At 37.6% G+C, this 25,816-nt stretch overlaps 1 long non-coding RNA gene across 1 annotated transcript in view; it reads left to right on the top strand.

Annotated features, from left to right (window-relative positions):
* Positions 1–9,765, top strand: part of LOC102149483 (proton myo-inositol cotransporter) — an 80,561-nt gene extending 70,796 nt beyond the window's left edge. The window contains exon 5 of the long non-coding RNA XR_011428122.1: positions 4,511–9,765. This is a non-coding gene — a long non-coding RNA (proton myo-inositol cotransporter). The remainder of the gene's footprint in view (positions 1–4,510) is intronic.
* The last annotated feature ends 16,051 nt before the right edge of the window (positions 9,766–25,816 follow it).

Here is a 25,816-nt window from a genome sequence, read left to right as displayed (position 1 = left end):
TAACAGGTTCGTTTGTCAGCCCCTCTCCCCTTACTGCTGGACCATAAGTCCCATGAGCTCAGGCAAGTACTACACCTTGTTCACCATTAAATTCCCAGTGCCTTCCAGGGTGTGCCATTCACTTGATAAGCACTCAGAAGTGTCTGTCAAATGAATACACATGCAGATGAATTTTGTAGATGAGTGATGAATAAAGGAAACATTATAAAAATTTATTCCTCCTCCCTTCTGAACATGCTGAATTGGTATTTACTTTTATTTAATACTATTTATCTACTGAGTATTATCTATATAAACTCTTCTCTCTCCCAACCACCATTTAGAACATTTAGAAATACTTATTTTCTTGGAAAGGAAATGCACTGGCATTTTAAACTGGATATATATTCAGTATGTTCAGCTTTATCCCACTTGGCAATTAAAACTTTTACATAAATTCATAAAGTTATCTTCCTGACACCATGAGTATGAGCACAATAAATATTTACCCATATTTGCTGATTCCTGAGAACACATTTAAGACCTAAATATAGACTAACATCCTGAGGAAGCATTTTTTATAGAAATTCATAGACCAAATAATAGTCTACTTGGTAAGACTTCTAATAGCAAAGCTCCTCTTTCTTGAATTTATACTGCCAGAAAAACATGAGGCAACAGAAGTAAAATTTAAATAGGGCCTAGCCAGACTTCTTTCAAAAATATCCCATTAGAAGAAGCTTTTTGCTTTGTTACTAAGCCAAGCTTCTATCATGTCAGTGCACCGGTCAGTCCATTAGGTCTACTGCTTTCTAGTACTGGAACAATATTTCAGTTCAGGTTCATTTTTTCCCTGTTTTTTTTTGATGTACATTTTAATCTACATGTTACTGATTTATGTAAGGTATATGTTTCTATTCCTAATTTATGAATATACACCATAATGATGTATTTCTCTGGAAATATCCATGTCTTTCTATTTCCTTCTTTTTTTGTTTTGTAAGACCTCAGATTTTGATTCCTTCATAAACTATACTGCTTAGACAGGTCTGCCTTGGACCCCATCCAGTAATGTTTTGTAATATTACTAAAAATTATCATTAAACTGTCACCAGTATACCATTTTATGTATAGCATGTGTGACTAAAGTGATCCTTTGGAGAGCATTAGATCAAAGTTCCTGGGTTGAGGTATTGAAATTTAATCAAACATGGTCTTTGATTCCTCATTTTGCATAATTCAATTAAATACCTGTCTTAATCTGAAACTTAATGTAGGACTCTAATAAGATTTATTTCCTTCCGAATAAAGCTGAGGAGTATCTGCACTGTTTAACAATCCTGACAGACATTTTTTCCATTTTCATTCTGAGGGGGGAATAATTAAGAAAGTGAGTTACATAATTGACCTGCCCGTTACATGCAGTAGGTCACAGCCTCCGGGCCTGCCCACACCTCTGTGGCTTAACCACAGGTCTCACCAGAGAAGCCCACTTAGCTTTGGCGTTTGCTTGCTTTAGATTCCTCAGATTTAATAAAAGGGTCTTGTATTTTAATAGAATTTCCCTGATGTTATTTGGCTTGGGAATCTGGGTCACAAGCAAGAAGCTGCACGGCATTCAAGAATCTTCCTAACCCATCTAGTTGGTTTTAACTGTACGAGTTTAGCACTAACAGATTTGATTTGTTACTTCTGATCATGCCTCTCTTCCTAAATTGTGAATTGTGATGAATATTTCCTCAATACTACATTTTATAAAGCCAAACTAGGTTTGCTCTGTTAGAGTTTTTGGAGTTTAGCAGCCTGGTTTAGTCTAAAATGTTATACCAGTTGCACTTTTTTTTTTCTGTTTCTCATCATCATGATTATGATCCTTTCTTTGTTCCTCTCTGCTAAAGATTCCAATTCTGTTCTTGCCTCCACAACTTTGCTTATCTGTAAACAGACCACAGGACTTCATCTCCTTTCATTTTTTTCTTGAAACTCCCACATTCTCCAAAAGCTAGCTTGTCAGTATCACCTTTTTGATGAAAACATTCCCAATTTATTGGTCATACCAACCTTGTTCCACTCTATCTCTGAAAGCATCTGTTGTGTTCCCTACTCATTTAGTAGAATTTGATTATTCTGTCTATCACTTTTTTGAGCAGCTAACATCCAAATTCTAACAGGCATGTAACATACATTATTTTATTCTTGCAGTTTGGCAAGGCAGGAATTATTTTCTCCATTAAATCAGGAAACTAAGGTCAAGAGAATTTAAGAAACTGCCCAAGGATTCAGCCTGGGTTGCTTTGTGATTGTCAGACTCTACAGAGCCATGGTGCCTTCCTTTCACTGTAACACTCAGCCACGCATCCCAGATTACCTAGTATTATTTTTTGGTTATTTACCAAGTATAAGACATAAAAAAATGTATGTTTGTAGTAAGTATTCAATGTGAACCAAACAAATGAAATAAATGAGCCCTATATTTGTAAATAGAGTTGTGTTTTTATTAAAGAGAATTTGATTTATACAAGTCCAGCTCCTTAAGATTGTATGGCTTCTGATGACTTAATCTAACAAACTATGTCTTGATTTAGTCAACTCTTTAATATTTTTTCTAATTTCTCATAATTTATCTCTATTTCCCTTCTGTTTTCTCGCGGCTCCTCATTCCAGAGAGCAGATTCTTTTGGGTGGCAAATTGAGCAGCATTTTTCCTCTGTAGTTTTCCTTGAGCCTTCCCAAGAAATGCTTCTGTGTATATTCCTGAAATGGTTATTTATACGTATGTCTTTAAGAATGTAGTCTTAATAATGTCTTTCCTATTCTGTAATGATTCAGCAGAACTGAGAAATGTTAATTCAGTTCTTTAATTGCTATGCTATTCATCTTAAAGACATATTTGAAAGTCAAGCTTTATGTTGTCTAGTTTAGCCCTTTATTTCAGATCTGTTACTCAATATATTCCATCTGGCAGTCAACAAGAGCACATTCATTCTCTAGACGCTCCAGTGTGTCAGGCTCTGTACTAGGGAACCCACAGACAAACAAGCCATAGACTCTGCCCTTAAGACCACTTTTGCTACTGAAACAGAAGAGGATGTCTCTCTCTCAAGCATCTCATAACCATCTCTCCAAAACCTGGTCCTGATTTGGGTTGTAAAATTTATAGAATTATAAACTTAAATCATAGCTGAGAAACCATCTTATTTTGCTGAATCAGGAAACTGAGGGCCAGAGAAGAGGTTACGTGACTATTTAGAAGTCACATAGCAAGATTGAAATCCAGATTTTCCAACTCCCAATCTGATATCCTTTCTCCAGCCTTTGTCCCATTAGTTTGTCATCTTCCTTCCCCCATCTCATATACACGATGGTCTGGACCAAAGGCCTAAAATTAGGCAAGGACTCCATTATAGTTAGTTGTTTCCATCCATCGAAAGTGAAAGCATAGGTTCTTATATTTAAATTGGGAATTGGACTATATAAGGAAAGGCCATCTTGGAAATATGTAAGAACATGCTCAAGTCACATACTCATATATCTCATCCATCTTGGCTTGCTGAATTGACACTTGGAAAACACAACCAGGTAGTAATTATGTCTTTGTGGTTGTGCTGCATTGACATGCATAGTCTTACAGCAGAACAAAATTCTCTGACCTCATGGAGCTTACATTCTAGAGGAGGAAAATAAAACAAATTAGTAAGCTTTATAGTATGTCAGATGGTGATAAGTGCTCTGCACCAAAAGAAAAAGAGGACGACTATAAGGATCTAAGAGAAGGAACAAGGAGACTAGTTAGGAGACCACTGCAGCAGTGCAGATGCGGGAGGATGGCTGTCAGATCACAGACATCAGCGGAATGAGGACAAGTGGTCATCTTCAGATTATATTTGAAGGCAGATCCAACAGGACTAACCAGCAGATTGGATACTGGGCAGGAGAGTGAGAGAAAAGTCAAGGTTGACTATCAGACTTTTGGAATGAGAGACCAGAAGGATAGAGTTGCCATGTACTCCAGTGAGTCATGAGTTCAGCAGTGTCATCATTGTATGTGGGTTCTGGAAATACTAGATAAATGAGAAAGGAATTTCTCCCTCAAAGTGCCTCCAGTCTAGTAGACAAGACAAATAATACATGCACATAATTATAATATTTCTTGGTTATTATGATAGGAGGCCTCAGCAAAGTGCTGTGAAAGCACATAGAGAAAAGTTATCTCTATCCAGCCACATGAGAAAAGACTGCAAAGCAGAAGTTACATCTGAACCTGGTCTATCATTCTTCTTGAGTTTGGCCTTACAAGTTTAGAAAGGCAAATTACATTATATTCACAGGATTAGAACAATTAGAGTAAACCAGGCTGGCAGTAATTTTTGGTTCCATTTCATACCACAGTTATGCATGACTGACCAGAAAGGAAAGTCAAAATCAAGGACTGTTTCTAACCTAGGCCCCTCTCTCTCTATATATAGACCATATGTATATAGACTAAGTATATCTATGTGTATTTATACATACATATTATTTTCCATTGCAGGAGCCTTCTTCCTTTATGCTGGATTCCCTGCCGTGGGACTCCTTTTCATCTATGGCTGTCTTCCTGAGACCAAAGGGAAAAAATTAGAGGAAATTGAATCACTCTTTGACAACAGGCTATGTACATGTGGCGCTTCAGATTCTGATGAAGGGAGATACAGTGAATATATTCGGGTGAAGGGAAGTAACTATCATCTTTCTGACAACGATGCTTCTGATGTGGAATAAATTTCAGCTGCTGACATATTTAGTCATTTAAACAAACTTGGGGGAGAAGAGCAGCAATGGATGACCTCACTGCCCTGCTTCTAATCTGGTTCTTTCCACAGTCTAGTTTGGAATGACTTCATATTCTAGAATATTTGATTAGGAGGAAGAGACAACCATGATGACATTGTTTTTTTCACAAGCAGAAATGTAAAAAAATATTTACGGAGATTTTAAACTAATAATTATTGAGCAAATATGTGCAATTCCTTCCTGAGGTAGTCTAAAATGAATACTGTATCCAGTGACTTCAGTGGTATCCTTTTTTCCTAAGACCATATATATTATTAGTGGCAGTTGAGTCAGTGCTGATCTAGCCAAATCATAATATGTATGATATACTTATAAAGAAGGATTCTGGGATATGATCCAAGGGTGTTTTCTGTCAAAACATGGCCTATTGGCCCTAAATTTTCCTAAGGACAAGTAGCTTATCTGTGATCAGCTATTAGAAAGTAAATTCCCTTTAAGCTTTCATCAACAGATTCGAAAGTGCCTGCTACAAGGGCACAGCTGTCCTTATCTCCTTTGGATTCCATATTTGGTTTCTCTCTCCAATTCAGCTCTTGAGAGTTCTTCAGAAACTGACTATGTACAGGCTATTTTGAACATTATGAAAAGCAGGTCTTTTAGGGTTTATTTTCATACATATTTTTTTGCAGCAGTGATAAGTATACATTTGCACAGATAAGCTAACAAGTTTTGATAAGTATATTTTATTACTAGAAAGTAAGAAAGAAAAGATTTTTCTGGACCCCTGATCGAGTTAGTCACTTAGGTATGCAACTTCCACACACAATAGAGCTACATCTTCAACTGTACTTCAGGGTCAGTTTTTGTTCATGCCAGAAGCACCTGATATTCACCACACCTGCAATAGTCAACTCTGGAGTCCTATTTGTGCCTTCATTTGTGTTAAATAGCTGCTAGCAGACTATTTTCCCCCCCTCTTTTAATCAAATTTCTCAAACAAAAAAGGAAGAAAATCAGTGACAGAAATAATCCTGCTGTTATTGATGTTTGTTCAGTTAAAGAGTGGGACTTATTTTTTTCTTAACTTATTAACTCTTCCTAATGGAATTGTCACATTTTATTACCTAATAGTACTTTGTCTTTTTTTACTCTAAGAACATAAACCAGTTTTTATTTTTGCACACCCTGTCTTGTTTTCCCTGACAATTTACCAAAAAAAAAAAAAAAAAAAAAGATACATAGATTTGTCTGAGAGTGTTTCCTTTTTTCTCATGGTTGGCTTGGGTTTTTTCCTTCTTGTCTAAAAATTGGGATTATGTATTGGAACAGATTGCTGGTTCTCATACAGCACATAACTTTAAGAAATGTTGACTTACCACATGCCTACAATGTCTTTTCAAAGTGTTCATTGGTTTTTATGCTCATTCATCAAGGAACTCTAATTTTTGCTCTTATATTAAGAATTATATAGTATGTACAAAATTATTCATAAATTACTTATTAGTTCCAGTGAAAATATGAATGACTCACCTGTGGCCAGTTAGGAACACATAAGTTTGGTGCATGTTAACATGGCTCTAAACATTAAATAAGGTACTTTTTGGAATGAAAAGGTGGCTGTCTCTAAATTCAATGTGTTTCTGCCAGTCTCCAAGATGTTTTGTTCTTCTCTTAAAGTCTGGCTTGTTCCCATCACAGTTATCAAAGCTGAGAATGTAGCCAAGAAGGTTCATTCTCTCAGCATCCAGGGGTATGATACGTGTTTAAACGGTCACTTTACTGGCCTAAAAATCCTTCAGCCAAAAAAGTTTTCTCCCTTGGTCATGTCATGTAATAAAAAATATTATTTTTTCCTTCAATTAGGTGCTTTGACAATTGATTTATAAGGGGATAGTAATATTAATTTTTCCCAGAAAAGCAGATGAGATTTAATGGAGAAAATTATTATTCTATTGATATTTCTTACCCCGTAAGAAATTTCTTATCTGTGTAATATTTCTCACAGATCAAGTGAAGTGGAAAACAAGCTACTGTGTGGTAAAATCAGAATATGATGGGGAGAAAAAATATTTAGACCAATAAAGTGCCCTCTTTAAAAATTTATGTTTCTGATTTATCCAAGTAATTGCCTCAATTCTTCTCTTTATTGTATATATAGCCTTAACTATATGCTTACATACTCAGCTGGGCTGAATGCACAGTAACTTTATTAAAGGAGCAACTCGACTCTTATTATTTCCTAAAGCAGAACATGGCCTGTTCTCCCCGACGTAAGCAAATGGTGTTTGCAACTCTCCATCCATAAATGCACATAACAGGGAAAATCAGCCACAGCTCTCCTCCCCTATTCTCCTCGACTTCTTTAAAGGACTATTTGTTATTTATATAATGATAAAGATAGATAATATTCCATATCTTTGAAGTACAAGACAGAGAGGCATAGTTATAAGAATTATTTATAATTTTTTAAAAACAAATAACTACTTGAAAAGGAACCTTATAAAATTAGGGTATTATTTTTAGATTCAGTGAACATTTATAGTATATTAAAAATTGAATGTTTGAATTTTGCAGGCTTTTTTATATTACGCACCTTTTGAGTTCTCAGAGTCTTTGGCTACCACTATCAACTTGAAAACATTCCGTTTTCATTCCGAAACATCATGAAATACATATTTTATAGGACGATTTGTTTATATGTGTTATATTTGACTTACCATATTAAAGCACATTAAGCATCATGCTTTTAACTGAAATTATAGGTTTCCTTCTAAACATGCTGCAGATTCAACAGAGGTATATTATGTTTCAGGAAAATTTAGTGAAGGAGGTCATCACCCCTATTGAGGCTTAGCCTGGATGGCTGATGAGATCTGCACTAGACTTAAGAGAATATAACATTTCATCTGCCTCTGAACACATAAGGCTGAATGTGATGTCACATAGGTTTTACACATTTGGTATTAATATTTTTCTTCAATATAAACATTCCTAATAATTTTGATGGTTGCACCTTAGTCAATAATTATCCAAGACATGATTTTTAATATGTATCTAAAGATCTAAATTAAAATTAGACTTAAAATGTAGTATTTCCATTTGAATTTTGTTCCCAGTCATATGCGGTAGTTAGTTCCCTGATAGAAAATGCTGTGAAAGTAATGCTATCAAGTGCTTTTTCATAATTTTATTTTACCACTGAACCAGATTTTAGTATATGTCTAAACATTATTCTCTAAGTTATTCACTCTAAAATGGTAAATCCATTAAAGCAAAGAATTTATAAATTGTTTACTATAATTTCAAAATCAGTTATCCAGAGGAAGAATGAAGAGGAAAAATGTAAGTTGACAACTTACCCTTTTGCTTTTACACAGAAAGTAAAATTGAAATGTATTGTAATAATCCACAGATCCTGGGGGAGGACAGTCTAGAAAATACTATCCATATGTTTTCTAAGAGAGTCTCACTTTATAAACTTTATCAGTGTCATTAAATACTGTAATGCAGTGAGGGGAGTGGGAGGATTCTTTTGATTTTATTTCATTGGCATAGTAATTAAGAACAATAAAATTAATGAGATGTTTTGTTATAATCAGATTTTTTTTTTTTTTTACCATTCTCCTAGTTATAAAATCTTAAATTATACTAAGCACATAACAACTCAGATTTATACAGTTATTGGGACAAGTTTTAAATTACCAATTTCAGACCTTTGCACTAACTATGAATAAAAGAATGACATAACAGGTCAGAAGCAGAGAATTCATAATTTGTGCTTTATAGCAAAACATATTAAATTGTGGATAAAATTTACAGCTCATGTGTAGCTGCTGCCTATAAAAGACTCAGAGGTGTTCTCTGGATTAACATTAATATCCTATTTTCTGTCCTTTTCTATCAGTTGTCTTAGCCTCATGTACAGTAATGATAAGCTAATTTGATGAAGTGATTTAGGTTGTAGCAGCGTATCAATTATCAGTACATTCAGTTCTTCTGGGTGAGCAGTATTGCTACTATTTTCTAGAAAGGGTAATCATTTTAAAATGCCAAACAGCTAACTGCTACCAACTCTCTTATATATTGTCTCCTAGAGAAGGAAATTTTTGTCTGCCTATATACATCAGAAAGATAGTTCCTAAGAGTATTAATGACGTTCAGAAGTACATGAATTTTATCCTCATAATTTGCTTGTGAGTGTAAAACAATGTAATTCCTATAAAACTTTACTTTGTATGTATAAAACAGTCTGTTGCACTTGAGTGATTTGGTCTCTGGAATGTTAAATACTTACTTTCATTTAGCAGTAATGTTCAGATTTTTATTTTAGACAGTTAAGTTCATGTGTTTGATTTTGTCACATCAGTATAAATGAGAAAAAGAAATACAGCTTACAAGTACTCAAAAATAAAAACCAGTATTTTGTAAAGTTTTAAAATGTTAGCAAATTTAACATCATTCCATCTTATTTGAAGGTTAAAAAAGATGAGATTTAACTCTAGCCAAAGTAGAAATTTACATTCTACATGTCCAAACTGGTTCCTAGCGGCTTTTGGACTATATCTCACTTGATGTTATAGTATCTCTTATTTGTAATAAATGTTCAAATTTCTATTTAGAAGCGCTAATGTACATCTAGATTAAATCAAAACACAGTTTTATGCTTTTAAAATGTTTTCAAAATATATATTTTAATTTCTAGGTGCATGTTACATAGTGTTTAACACTTCACATGTCTTGGCAAATTCAATATAAATATTTATTCCCACACGTGACATATGGGATCTCTCTTAAAAATTATGAATATTATTTCCTTCAAAGTCATTCTAGCCTATAGCTGTATCAAAAGTATTGTATATTTTATGGAGATTTAGTGATGTATATGTAAATGTTTTTTAAGTTATTTTATTGAAGTTCAATCTTTACATAAAATGAAAATCTTTTTTTAAAAAAAGTGTCAGTGCCAGAACTGTAAATGAAAATAATCAAATAAAAGTTAAGACAATTCATTACTCATATATCTGCCTTGCACTTTTTATTTTCTCTACATCTCTTCCTTAGATTTTAGGATCTAGGTTACACAGTAAAAGCATCTACAAAGATTACCTACCTCTATATATTTATGCAGGCCTACTCATTTTAATGATATTTTCCCTCTTTTGAGCAAAGGTAAACACAACTATCTTTGAAAAATATTTTATAGGGACCAGCCTGGTCACATAATGGTTAAGTTCGCACACTGCATTTCAGCGGCCCAGGGTTCATGGGTTCAGATCCCAGGCATGACCTACACACTGCTCATCAAGCCATGCTGTGGAAGCATCCCACATACCAAAAAAAGAAGAAAACTGGCATAGAGGTTGGTTCAAAGACATATTCCTCAAGCAGAAAGAGGAAGATTGACAACAGATTTATCTCAGGGCCAATCTTCCTCATCAAAAAAAAAATTATAATACCTAAAAATTGTTCCAAGGAATTACTCCAAACATAAAACTTTGAAATGAAATGCTTAGGAATTCTTGAAATATTATTTCTGGTGGTTCTCAGAAGCAGACATTGACATGAACCATTATATTAGGTTGACAAAAATTATTTTTGGTTATTGCTTTGTAAATGAAAATGAAACACCTGCTGGATGAACAGTTGACATTCATCCTGGAACTCTGTTGCTCTCCACTGTCACTCTGCTCCAACAGCAGCTTTCACTACAAGCATTACATTACTGATTGATCTGGGCAGCCACTAGACTTTCTCCATAGTTAGGGTGTGCCATCCCAAGCCCAACCATACAAAGAGCCCAAGGAGATCCTCTGAAGACACTAGATCCACGGTCATTCAAAGTCTTTCAGTGAAGTTGCATCTTAACCAAAGATTCTCATCAGCAGGTAAGGCAAAAATCCTATAAATTATCATAAAGTGTCCACCCACCTGGACACCTGACTAGTATATACGTCTGTATCAGTGGCCAGAAAAGTCCTCATTCAGTTGCCTAATCCTGTGGGGTAAACGTTGTCATCCTTTTATGGATACTAAAACTTAAGTTCAGAACATTTTGGTGATGGGCCCAGGATCACACACTAGGAAATGGTAAAAAACTTTTCTCTGCAGTGAATACTCCAACAGTCTTCCTCTCTTGGTCCTCATTTGGAATGTTGTCCTGTCAGACCCAGGCAGAAAGATTAAAAAATAGACATTGTGGGCCCAGCCAGTGGCGCAGTGGTTAAGTTCACACACTCCGCTTTGGCGGCCCAGGGTTCACAGGTTCAGATCCTGGGCACAGACCTACGCACCGTCATGAAGCCATGCTATGGAGGCATCCCACATACAAAATAGAGGAAGACTGGCATGCCTGTTAGCTCAGCGACAGTCTTCCTCAAGCAAAAAGAGGAAGCTTGGCAACAGATGTTAGCTCATGATCAATCTTCCTCACCAAAAAAACAAAAAAGAAGACATTGTGGAATTCCTGTGTAATAACTTAAATGGTGTGCAGAAAAAGAATCAGATACCTCATTTTAACCTGAGGTATAGACACAAATCCTGAAAACCTTTGATTTCAGGATTCTTCTCCAAATATGAAGCAGTATACAGTAAAATGTTTTAACAGATCAGACTGAACACAAATTGTCTAGGTTTTAATCTCAGCTTTTCTGCTTAGTGCCTGGTAACCTAAATTACTCATTTTCTTGTCTATAAAATGGAGATGTTGTCACTATCTACCCCATAGATGTGTTCTGGGGGTTACATCAGTTAATCACATAAAACATTTAGAGCAATGGAATGTGGAAAGTGCTGGGTAACTGTTGGCTGTTCTTAGTATCACCATCCATATACCATCCCTGGTGCCGCTAAGGTCATGATGCCCAAGGAACAAACAATCTTCTTATAAATTCCCTTCCTGGGAACAACTGCTAGGGACAGGAGCACATGGGCTTCTTTGACATACGTCATACAGTCTGTGTGACTGCAGCAGCCAGGCTCCCTGCTGACCAGAATGCTTTGAGCTCTACCTTTCTCCATCTCTTTTCCATGCGTATCCTCCTAAATCGCACAGTTGATGGGAAGCACGACCTTCTCATATTCTCCGGATTATCAGGATTTAATGTACAAATTTCTATTTATGTGATCTCTCAGTCAAGAAACAAAAATAATTTTATAAAATCTTTAAGTACTCTATCATTTAAATTCCTTTCAGCATTTAAAAAATAATCCTTGAAATCCTCTCCAAATGAAACTGTTAACTCTTCACTAATGGTTATATTGAAATTAAACTCATACAATTATAGATGCTAAGAAATCAACATGAAATATTTATGGTCTTTTTTTATCTTTCACATTTCATGAACTTTTCCACTACAGTTACAAAAATTAATTTCAGATGATGAGCATGCCAAATAAGTTCATTTTTTACATGAAAGAAAAGATTGGCAAGCTTTACTTTTAGCAAATGGATACTAAACTCACAAAATAGATTTGTTAAAGCAGTAGTTCTCAAAGTATGGTCCTCAGATTAGCAGCACTGGCATCACCCGTGAGTTTGTTACAAATGCAAATCTGTGGGCCTCACCCGACCTACTGAATCAGAATCTCTAGGGATGTAACCCAGGAAACTGGGTTTTTTTTCTTTGAAATATAATTGATATATAACATATAAGTTTAAGGTATACAACATGTTGATAAATTGCAATATGACTACCACCATAGTGTTAGCTATCACCTCTATCAGTTCACATAATTATCATTTCTTCTTTGTGGTGGGAACAATTAAGATCTGGTCTCTTAGCAACTTGGAAGTTTATAATACAGTATTGTCTGTAATCACTATGCTGTTCATTGGCTCTCCAGGACTTACTTGTCTACTAGCTCCAAGTTTGTACCCTTAAACAACATATCTCCAATTCTCCCAACCCCCAGCCTCTGGTAACCACCATTCTACTCTCTGTTTTTACAAGTTCAGCTTTTTTACATCATGATCTATATTTTAGCAAACTCTTCAGGTTATTCTTACACACATGATAGTGTTAGAACTACTGCATTAGAATTTTGAAATCACTTTAAAAAGGAATCAGCAGGGGCTGGCCCCATGGCCGAGTGGTTAAGTTCACACGCTCCGCTTTGGCAGCCCAGGGTTTCACCGGTTTGGATCCTGGGCGTGGACATGGCACCACTCGTCAGGCTGTGCTGAGGCAGCATCCCACATGCTACAACTAGAAGGACTCACAACTAAAATATGCAGCTATGAACTGGGGGGATTTGGGGAGAAAAAGCAGAAAAAAATATATATTGGCAACAGCTGTTAGCTCAGGCACCAATCTTTAAAAAAAAAAGGAATCAGCAGCATTTTCTTTCAAATGGTGAGCTCATCTAGCAAATAATAAACTGAGTGGATTTATATGCAAGTTACTTAGGAATTCATAAAGCTAAGTCATTTCCACCTCAGGGGCTTTGCACGTGGTGTTACCTCTGCCTGGTATGCTTGTCACTCTATGCTTTATGTATCTAGCTCCCTCTTGTCATTCAGATATCAGCTCAAAATCATCTCCTCTGAGCCTGCCTTGCCTATACAATTTAATCACCTCCTTCCTCCCCAATATATTATCATGTCACCTTGTTTTATTTTCCTCCTAGTATTTATCACTATTTGAAAATTTTCTTTCTCATTTCTTGTCTGTTTCTTCAACTAGAATATACACTGCATGACAGCAGGGAACTTGTATTATAGACTACTGACTCTCCAGCACCTCATACAGTGCCTAGCACATAGTATGTTCTCAATAAATATTTAAAGACTGAATGGACGCATGCATTGCAGGTGCTCCTGTGGCCCACAAAGGAGCAGTGGAAGTTTTTCACAGAGTGGAAAAAAATGATTAAAATTCCACATGGCACCAGGCCATTATCAAAGAGCATGCTTTGTAAATGAACCTCTGTATAGCAAAGATGTTTTAATCCAGTAGCAAATTCCATTTGGTATATGAATATGTGTATATTCGTATAAACTCATTTGGATGATAAATTTCTTTTCTTATGATTCTTGTTAAAAGAGGGGAAATCTAATGACAAAAATTATTAAATATTAGGATAGCAACGTTAGGATGGAATTTACATTATTTTTTGTTTTTTTAAGATTTTATTTTTTCCTTTTTCTCCCCAAAGCCCCCCAGTACATAGTTGTATATTCTTGGTTGTGGGTCCTTCCAGTTGTGGCATATGGGACGCTGCCTCACTGCTTGAGGAGCAGTGCCATATCCACGCCCAGGATTCGAACCAACGAAACACTGGGCCACCTGCAGCAGAGCGCGCGAACTTAACCACTTGGCCACGGGGCCAGCCCCAAATTCACATGTTTTTTAATAAATCCTTCTATTTCTACATTTTCTTTATAAACCAACAACTCACGCTTATTATATGGCAGATACTTTATACATATCATTTCATTCTATCCTCACAAAAACTATTGAGGAATGACATCAGCATGATGGCAGAGTAAGCTCTTCCCTTAGTCTCTCCCCCTAAGATGTAATGAAAAGGACATTCATAAACCAATAGGGGACACTCACACAACACAACAGACATCTGAGAGATCCACACAGCCATATGTCTAAAGGTGGGGGTGCTGGAACCCCAGGAGGCAATGGAAGAAGGTAAGTGGATCTCCTCTCCCTCCCCAGTGGCAGTGATCTAGGACATGGGCCCTCGTGTGACAGCTGGTGCTGACTCTGAGAGGAGAAGAGGGAAAAGGCAGCCCTCTGCAGGAATGCTCCACACCAAGGTGGGTAAGCAACCACAGGGCTGCCCTCACCAAGCTGAGCAGCCAAGGCAGGCAGCCAGTGAGTGCAGAGCAAGGAGCACAGGTGGGAAAGAAGGTGCCCCTTGGCCCCCATATCACCTGGTTCATCAGCTTAGCCAGTTGGCCAGAGCGGAGGATCCCAATCAGAGTGCCTGTACCTACCTGTGTAAAGCAGTGGCAGCAAAATGAAGAAAGCCCTTTTGGCACAGCTTCCAATGGATGGGCACAACAGACGGGTTGTGGCAGGCTCAGAAAACACAGCTCCTGACCCCCGCCCCAGTGGTGGCAGGTGGAATCTACAACCAGATACTACCACTATGCGACACCAAAAGTCCACCCCATCAAACAACATGAAAAAACTTAATATGCCAGACCAGAAGGAAAATGACAAGTACCCAGAAACCAATCCTGAGCCACAGAAATTTACACTCTAAATGACAGATAATTCACTCAAAATAGTTATCATAAAGAAACTCAACAAGTTACAAGAAAATTCAGACAGACAGTTCAATGAACTTAGGAATAAAATTAATGAGCAGAGGGAATTCCTTACGAAAGAGATTGAAACTAAAAAAAAAACATCAGAAATGCTGGAGAATACAATGAATGAGATGAAAAAAATATGGAGTCCTTAAAACACAGAGCTGATATTATGGAGGAAATAATTAGTAATTTAGAGGGCAGAAATACAGAAATCCTTCAGGCAGAGGTGGAGAGAGACTAAAAGAAATGAAGAAATTCTCTGAGAAATTTCTGACTCAATTAGGAAATGCAACGTAAGGATTATAGGTATTCCAGAGGAAGAAGAGAGGTAGAATGGAGCAGAGAGCTTGTTCAAAGAAATAATAGCCAAGAACTTCCCAAACCTGGGGAAGCAGCTGGAATTACAAGTAAAAGAAGCTAATAGAACTCCTAATTACATTAATATAAAAAGAACTTCTCCAAGGTATATATTAGTAAAACTGGCAAAAGTCAAAGACAAAGAAAAAATATTAAGGGCAGCAAGGCAGAAGAAAATAACCTACAAAGGAACCCCTATCAGGGTTTCAGCGGATTTTTAGTGGAAACCTACGAGCCAGGAGAGAGTAGAATGATAAATTCGAAATACTGAAGACAAAAACTTTCAGCCAAGATTATTCTGTCCAGTGAAAATGTCCTTTGGATATGATCGAGAAATGAAAACTTCCCCAGATAAACAAAAGCTGAGAGAGTGTATCATGGCAAGACCCCCCACCCCCATTACAAGAAATGAACAAGAAGGTCCTCATACCTGGGGAAAAAAAGAAAGGGTGTACAAAGCCTTGAGAACGAAGACAAAGAGACAGATAAAATCAGAAAATTACAGCTATCAGAACAGGTTAGCAAACACTTAATCATAACATTAAAGATAAAGGGAAGGAAAGCATCAAAAATAATTATAAGCACTTCGTTTAAATCACAAACACAACACAAAATGGAGTAATTTGTGACAACAATAACTTAGACAGGGAAGAGGAAAGAGATGGAACCAGATTAGGCTAATGGTGATAAGAGGCTACCAGAAAATGGAGTATCTCATCTACGAGATCATTAATACAAACCTCATGGTAACCACTAAATAAAAAGTCAGGACAGGACCCACGACTAAAATATACAACTATGTACTTGGGGGGTTGAGGGAGAAAAAGCAGGAAGAAAAAAGTCAGGACAGAGACACAAATAATAAATACTGAGAAATACACAGGACAAGAAACAAGAGAAATACAGAACAACCAGAAAACAAGTGATAAAAAGGCAGTATTAAGCCCTCATATATCAATAATCACTCTAAATATAAATGGACTGAATTCTCCAACAAAAGACACAGAGTGGCTGGATGGATTGAAAAACAAGGCCTAACAATATGCTGCCTGCAGGAAACACATCTCAGCTCCAAAGACCAAAACGGGCTCAGAGGGAAGGGAGAGAAGACGATACTCCAAGCTAATGGCAAACAAAAGAAAGCAGGGATTGCCATACTTATATCAGACAAAGTAGATTTCAAGATAAAAAAGGCAATGAGAGACAAGGAGGAGCAGTATAATGATAAAAAGGACACTTCACAAAGAGGACATAACAGTTATAAATATATATGCACCTGCCACAGGAGCACCAAAGTATATAAAGCAACTATCAACGGACCTAAAGAAAGAAATTGACAGCAACACAATAATAGTAGGGAACCTCAACCCCCCACTTAGATCAATGCATAGACCATCCAGACAAAAAGTCAAGAAGGAAATAGTGGAATTAAATGAAAAACTAGACCAAGTGGACTTAACAGATATATACAGAACACACCATCCAAAAACAACAGAATACACATTCTTCTCAAGTGCACATGGTACATTCTCAAATATAGACCATATATTTGGAAATAAGGCAAGTCTCAATAAATTTAAGAAGACTGAAATCATATCAAACATCTTTTCCAAACATACTGCTATGAAACTAGAAATCTACTACAAGAAAAAAGCTGGGAAAGTGATAAATATGTGGAGACTAAACAAGATGCTATTGAACCACCAATGGATCAATGAAGAAAATAAAGGAGAAATGAAAAAATATCTGAAGACAAATGAAAATGAAAATACACCATAAAAGTTCAAATGGGATGCAGCAAAAGTGGTCTTAAAAGGGGGGCTGGCCCCATGGCCAAGTGGTTAAGTTCCCGTGCACCGCTGCAGGCGGCCCACTGTTTCGTCAGTTCGAATCCTGGGCGCGGACATGGCACTGCTCATCAAACCACACTGAGGCGGCGTCCCACATACCACAACTGGAAGGACCCACAACAAAGAATATACAACTATGTACTGGGGGGCTTTAGGGAGAAAAATTTAAAAATCAAAAAAAGAAAAAAAGTGGTCCTAAAAGGGAAATTCATAGCAACATAAACCTACCTTAACAAAAAAGAAAAATCTCAAAAAGTAATCTTAACCTACACCTAACAGAACTAGAAAAAGAAGAACAAACGAAGCCAAAAGGCAGCAGGAGGGAAATAAAAATTAGAGCAGAAATGAAAGAAACAGAAACCAGAAAGACAGTAGAAAGGATCAATGAAACTAAGAGCTGGTTCTTTGAGCAGATAAAAAAACTGACAAACTCTTAGCCAGACTTACTAAGAAAAAAAGAGAGAACACTCAAGTAAGTAAAATTAGAACTGAAAGAGGAGAAATTAAAATGGACACCACAGAAATACAAAGTATTACAAGACAATAAAAACTATATACCAACAAATCGGACAATCTAGAAGAAATGGATAAATTCTTAGTCTCATACAACCTGCCAAGACCGAATCAAGAAAAAATAGAGATCTGAATAGACCAATCATAAGTAAAGAGATGGAAATAGTAATCCAAATCTCCCAAAAATAAAAGTCCAAGACCAGATGGCTTCTCTTGAGAATTCTATCAAACATTCAAAGAAGATTTAACACCTATCTTTCTCAAACTATTCGAAAAAATTGAAGACACAACATTTCCTAACCCATTCTCCCAGGCCAACATCACCCTGATACCAAAGCCAGACAAGGACAACACAAAGAAAGAAAGTTACAAGCCATATCACTGATGAACAGAGATGCAAAAATCCTCAACAAAATATTGGCAAACCGAATACAGCAATACATTAAAAGGATCGTACAAGATGATCTACTGGGATTTAACCAGGGACACAGGGATGGTTCAACAGTCACAAATCAATCAATGTAATACACCACATTAACAAAAGAAGGAATAAAAACCACACCATCATCTCAATAGATGCAGAGACAGCATTTGACAAGATCCAACATCCATTTATGATAAAAACTCTCAATAAAATGGGTATAGAGGGAAAGTACCTCAACACAATAAAGGCCCTATATGACAAACCCACAGCCAATATCATACTCAATGGGGAAAAGCTAAAGCCATCCCTCTGAGAATAGGAACAAGCCAGGAGTGCCCACTCTTGGCACTCTTATTCAGCTTGGTACTGGAGGTTTTGGCAAGAGCAATTAGGCAAGAAAAGGAAATAAATGTATCCAAATTGGCACAGAGGAACTGAAACTCTCACTGTTGGCAGACAACATGATCTATATATAGAAAACCCTAAAGAATCCATCAGAACCATTGGGAGCAATCCAGAACCAGGGCTAAGTTGCAGGGCACAAAATCAACTTACAAAAATCAGTTCCATTTCTATCCTCTAATAATGAACTAACAGAAAGAGAACTCAAGAATACAATCCCATTTACAATCACAACAAAAAGAATAAAATACCTAGGAATAAATTTAACCAAGGAGGTGAAAGCCCTATAGAATGAAAACTAAATGATATTATAGAAAGAAATCGATGATGACATAAAGAAATGCAAAGATATTTCATGCACATGGATTGAAAGAATAAAAATAGTTAAAATGTGCATATTACTTACAGCAATCTACAGATTCATGGCAATCCCAATCAGAATCCCAATGACATTCTTCACGGAAATAGAATAAAGATATGGGGCAACAAAAGACCCCAAATAGGGGTCAGCCCCATGGTTGAGCAGTTAAGTTTGCGTGTTCCGCTTCAGCGGCCCAGGGTTTCACTGGTTCAGATCCTGGGCGCAGACATGGCACCGCTCATCAAGCTATGCTGAGGCGGCATCCCACATACCACAACTAGAAGGACCCACAACTAAAAATATACAACTATGTACCAGGGACTTTGGGGAGAAAAAGGAAAAATAAAGTCTTTAAAAAAAAAAAAAGACCCCAAATAGCTAAAGCAATCCTGAGAAAAAAGAACAAAGCTGAAGGCATCACAATCCCCAACTTCAAAATATCCTACAAAGCTACAGTAATCAAATCAGCATGGTACTGGTACAAAAAGAGACACACAGATCAATGGAATAGAACTGAAAGCCCAGAAATAAAGCCACACATCTACGGACAGCTAATCTTTGACAAAGGAGCCAAGAACATACAATAGAGAAAGGAAAGTCTTTTCAACAAATGGTGTTGGGAAAACTGGACAGCCACATGCAAAAGAATGAAAGTTACACTATTATCTTATGCCATATTCAAAAATTAACTCAAAATGGGCTAAAGACTTCAAAGTAAGACATGAAACCATAAAACTCCTAGAAGAAAATATAGGCAGTACACTCTTTGACATGAGTTTAGAAGCATCTTTTCAAATACCATGTCTACTCAGGCAAGGAAAACAAAATAAAAAATAAACAGATGAGACTACATCAGACTAAAGAGCTTCTGCAAGGCAAAGGAAACCAGGAACGAAACAAAAAGACAACCCACCAACTGGGAGAAAGTATTTGCAAATCATGTATCTGACAAGGGGTTAATCTCCAAAATACATAAAGAACTCACACAACTCAACAACAGAAAAACAAACAACCTGATCAAAAAATGGGCAGAGACATTTTTCCAAAGAAGAGCTACAGATAGCCAAGAGGCACATGAAAAGATGTTCAACATCACTAATCATCAGGGGAAACGCAAATCAAAACTACAATGAGATGTCACTTTAGACCTGTTAGAATGGCTGTGATTACCAAGACAAAACATAAGAAATGTTAGGATGTGGAGAAAAGGGAACCCTCACGCACTGCTAGTGGGAATGCAAACTGGTCCAGCCAGTATAGAAAACAGTACGGAGATAGCTCAAAAATTAAAAATAGAAATATTATATGACCCGGCTATCCCACTACTTGGTATTTATCCAAAGAACTTTAAATCAACAATTCAAAGAAACTTATGCACCCCTGTGTTCACTGCAGCATTATTCCCAATAGCCAAAACATGGGAGCAACGCAAGTGCCCATCACCTGATGAATGGATAAAGAAGATGTGGTGTATACATACAATGGAATACTACTCAGCCATAAAAAAACACAAAATCATCCCATTTGCAACAACATGGATGGTCCTTGATAGGATAATGTTACGCGACATAAGCCAGACAGAAAGATGAACACCAAATGATTTCACTCATGTGTGGAAGATAAACAAACACATGGACAAAGAGAACAGTTTAGAGGTTACCAGGGGGAAGGGGGTTGAAGGGTGGGCCTAAGGGGTAAAGGGGCACATATATACGGTGACTTACACATAGTAATGAACACGTGCAATTTCACAATGTTATCAACTATAATGACCTCAGTGAAAATTTTTTTAAACTATCATCACCCCTATTTTATGGATGAGGAAATAACTGAGTCACAGGAAGTAAAGTTACTTATATCAAGTACCACAGCCTATAAGTCTGAACTTAGACCCAGGTCAGTGTATGCCAAAGCATTTTTAACCACTATTCTTCATTATTTCTTCTTTACAATGAGCTTTATATCATGGAAAGTTTTATAACTGCCTCTACCTGAAAGTTTTGTAGTATTTTCCTCCCGCAGAGTCAGTGTTTATGGATTTAGGAACTAAAACATAACTACTGGATAGAACTGAAATGTGAAAGGATTGGTATTTAGTTAAAGTCTAAAATGATCAGTAATTTCCAAAAACATGCCAAAATTTACATTTACGAATTATCCAATAGAATCCTAACAAGCTTCCTTGCTCTGAAGTCTGCTCTGTCTGAAATTAATATAGCTACTCCAGCTTTCTTTTGATTAGTGTTAGCATGGTAAAATCTTTCTCCATCCCTTTACTTTGAAATCAATATGTGTCTTCATATTTAAAGTGGATTTCTTAAAGACAACATATAGTTGGGTCTTGTTTTTTGTCCACTGCCACAATCTGTTTTTCAATTTATGCTTAGAATATAGAAAATATATTTAGACCACTGACATTTAAAGTGATGTAATAGCTACCATATTTGTTACTATTTTCCACTTGTTGCCTTTGTTCTTTGTTCCTATTTTTGATTTCTTTTTCTGCCTTTTGTGATTTTAATTGAGCATATTGTATGATTCCATTCCTCTCTTTTCTTAGCATATCAATTATACTTCTTTTTACATTTTTTTAGGGGTTGCCCTAGAGTTTGCAACATACAAGCATAACTAATACAAGTCCACTTTCAAATAACACTGTATCCCTTTCACAGGTAGTGTAAGTACCTTCTAACAACATATCCCTAATTCTTCCTTCCTGTCCCCTGTATCATGGCTATTCATTTCACTTGTACATAAGCTATAAAATGAATACATTGTTGCTATTATTATTTTGAACTGTTTCCTATTCAATCAATTAAGAATAAGAAAAATAAAAGTTTTTAACTTACCTTCACTCGTTCCTTCTCTAATGCTCTTTTCTTGATGCAGATCCAAGTTTCTGACCTATATCATTTTGTCTCTGAAGAATTTTTTCTTTTTTAAGATTGGCACCTGAGCTAACATGGGTTGCCAATCTTTTTTCTTCTTCTTCTTCTTCTTCTCCCCAAAGCCCCCCAGTACATAGTTGTATATTCTAGTTATGAATGCTTCTGGCTGTACTATGTGGGATGCCACCTCAGCATGGCTTGATGAGTGGTGTTACATCCACGCCCAGGATCCAAACTGGTGAAACCCTGGACCACCGAAGCAGAGCATGCAAACCCAACTACTCAGCCAAAGGGCCTACCCCTGAAGAATTTCTTTTAACATTTCTTGCAAGGCAGGTCTACTAAGCAACAAATTCCCTCAATTTTCATCTGAGAAAGTCTTTATTTCTCTTTCACTTTTGAAGGAAAATTTCACAGGATCCAGAATTCAAGGTTGGTGAGGTTTTTTTCTCTCAATACTAAATATTTCACTCTACTCTCTTCTTGCTCACCTGATCTCTGAAAAGAAGTCAGACGTATTTCTTATCTTTGTGCCTCTATAAGGTGTTTTTTACCTCTGGCTTCCTTCAATATTTTTTCCATCTTTCATCCTACAGTTTGAATGACATGCCTAAGTGTAGGTTTTTTGGCACTTATTTGAGCTTCCTAGATCTTTGGTTGTTATCTGGCTTTAATTTGGGGAAATTCTTAGTCATTATTGCTTCAAATATTTCATCTGTTCCCTTCTCTCTTTCTTCTCCTTCTGTTATTCCCATCCCATTACATGTATGCTACATCATTTGTAATTGTCCCACAGTTCTTTGATATTCTGTTCAATTTTTTTAAGTCTTTTTTCTCCTTGCTTTTCAGTTTTGAAAGCTTCTATTGACATATCCCCAAGGACATGGATTCTTTCCTGAGCCATGTCCAGTCTACTAATGAACCCAAAGGCATTCTTCATTTCTGTTACAATGTTTTTGATGTAGCATTTCATCTTGATTCTTTCTTCAAATTTTCATCTCTCTGCTTACATTACCCATCTGTTCTTGCATGGTGTCTCCTTTTTCCATGAGAGCCCTTAGCATATTAATCATAGCTGTTTTAAGTGCATAGTCTGATAATTTCAACATCCTTGCCACACCTGAATGTGGTTCTGATGCTTACTGTGTCTCTTCAAACTGTGCTTTTTGCATTTTAGTATGCCTAGTAATTTTTTGTTGAAATCTAGACATGATATACTGGGTAAAAGGAATTCCAGTAAATAGACCTTTAGTGATATAGTTGTAAGGTGTGGGAGGAAGGGAAGAGCTCTATATTCCTAGGATTAGGTCTCAGGTTTTTAGTGAGCCTGGGCCCCTTCACACGTGCTTCTCAGTTTTTTCTTCCCCTTGGGCAGGACAGGATGGCTAGAGAGAGCTGGAATTGGACATCTCCCTTCTCCAAGTTTCATCAGGCTTGGATAAAGCCCTAGCAGGTCAGGCTCTAGTAACAGTTTCTCTTGAGGCCTTGTTAAGAAGAACAGAATGGTCTGGACTATTTCAAAATGATTCCTTTACTTCCTCCTGCCAGAAGCCTGAGAGGATTTTTCTCCAGTATTGGCTGTTAGAACCTGGCAGAGCTCTTGGAAATAAAACTCAAAAAAATGTATTGGAGCCTCACTACGAATGCACCCTCCTGGAATTTTTAACTCTCAAACTTGTCCACACTGAGCCCCCAGCAATCCACCAATTACAGTTTAGGTTTCTCACCTTGGCACTGGTTCCCGTGGAGGTTTCTGCTCTAGACTTTCTGCTTAGGTAAGTTGTGATTTTCTGTGTCCTCTTGTCTTTAATTTCAGGGGCAGCAATTTGCCCTGGGACCTCACTTCTCATATGGAAGTTGCTGATTTTCAGTTTGTTCAGCTTTTTACTTGTTGTTAGGATGAACTCCAACTTCCAACATCCTTACATGCTGGACTGGAAACCTAATAAGCTTCCTCAACTCTGTAAAATACAATTTGAAAAACTCCAGCTGAGGTAGGCAACTTTTTATATGCTTGAAGAGCCACTTTTTCTACTAAGAGGAACTACTGGACAAGTGATCAGAAGACACTGAAGCCTTTTTAGAGGTGTTTACAATCAGGGAAATCCCTGAGCTCCAAGATAGCTGTACCTTTAGGAACCAAAGTAAATAAATTACCTTTATATTTGAGGTTTAATCAGAAATCTCAGGTAACCTGAAAGTGCCAATAGAGAAGCCCTCTATTGCTAGATGTTAGAGGTCATTTATCAACACACTTGATAAACATATCATAGGTATAACTGGCAATTACATGACCTCTTCCTCCCTCAAACAACAAAAGGATGTTTATGGGGGATGAAGATGGCAGCATAAGAAGAGCCTGATCTTACCTCCTCCCACTTTCACAACAAATGTACAGCTACATATGGATCAATTCCCCCTGAAAAGAAACTAGAAGCTAGTGGAACACCTGCTCCACAACAAAGGAGAAAAAGGACCACATCAAGATGGGTAGGAGAGGCAGAGAAATAGCCCCAAATACCCCCATCCCCAGCATGGTGGCACACAATAGAGAGGAATGTCACCAGATGGGCACTTCTCCCAGAGAGTGAGGGGTGGGCTCCCCACATCAGGCAGTCCAGCCCCTGGGGTCTGCACCAGAGAGACAAGTTCCCAAAATATGCGGCTTAGAAAACCAACGGGGCTGACAACCAAGGGTTCCAAAGTGCTAAAGGAAACAGATCCCCTCTTAAAGAGCAAACATGCAGTCTCACTCACCTAGAGACCCAGCAAAATAACAGCAGTCTGAAAAATGCTAAAACTATATGTGAAAGAGAGTCATTTGTGAATCTAAAAACAGCAGCTAGAGGGGTGGGGGATGGTGAAAACACTCACTGGGGACTGAGGCACTGGCAGAGGCCACTGCTGCGCTCCCCACCTAACCTGCCCACACAGGTGGCTACAGCATTCCCTGCTCTCTGGCAGGTCATGCAGGTGTGAGCAGACACAGCATTCTCATGCAGCCTAGCTAAAGTCTGAGAGCCCATGCCACTGTGACTGAAGAATGAGTGACAGAGGCATTATCCCACTCCCAGCCTAAAGCCGAAATGAATTCCCCTGCCCCTGGGCTGGGGCTCACAAGAGAGAGCAGTCACGACAACCTCTCACTCCCAGCAACAACCCCCGAGCCTACCATCACACAAGAGCAAAGACAGGGCACATTCCAGCTGCAATGTGAAAGCCCATGAGCATGCTCATTCAAGTCAACCCGCCCCCTGCTTGTGAAGCCAGAAAGCAAGCCCTGCACCCTACACTCTCAAACTTCCTGGCTAAAGCCAGGAGGCTAATGGAATCAACACAGGGGACACTCCCTGACTGCCTGGCCCTGGTAGCTGTTGTTCCTGAAGTCCATGGAACTGTAACAATCAGAAAGACAGTTCTTAACAGGCTACCATCCCCCCAGGGCACTGCACCAACAGCAGGCTGAAACACAAACCTAGTCTTCCTATAAAAAAAGGCATATTTACCTAGCCTGGAGCTTCACCCTGAGGGAGAGGCTTCAGGTTTCCCACACATCTAGAGGCTAATGAGGCACTCTCAGGGAATGCAAGAAAGGAGATACTATCCTTGCACACCCCCTTGGCCTCACTACAGCTCAACAAGACTCCCCAGAAGGGAGCTTACACACTCATCAGGAACCCCAATATCTGCAACTATTGCCCTGGGGACACCACCACATCTCCTAGTCTGGAGGCCAGTAGGGATTACAACTGTAGCCCCAGAGGGCTTCCAATCAACCTGAAACTAGGTGCTAAATGAGATCTGTCCTCTTGGAACAATGACAAGTCTTGGCACACCCTCAACAACAGAGGCACATCAAGAATAAATCAGACAGTCTAGACAAACACAAAAGTTGAGAGAGACAACTGAGTAGGGTTGAACGAGAAGGACCATCACCTACACAAGACCACACTTTCAAGATTGAGAGAGGTGGGAGTTTTCCCTAATACATAGAAACAAACA

Source organism: Equus caballus, chromosome 17 (genome assembly GCF_041296265.1).
Source record: "Equus caballus isolate H_3958 breed thoroughbred chromosome 17, TB-T2T, whole genome shotgun sequence".
Taxonomy (NCBI): Eukaryota; Metazoa; Chordata; class Mammalia; order Perissodactyla; family Equidae; genus Equus; species Equus caballus.
This window is presented reverse-complemented; position numbering and strand designations above follow the sequence as displayed.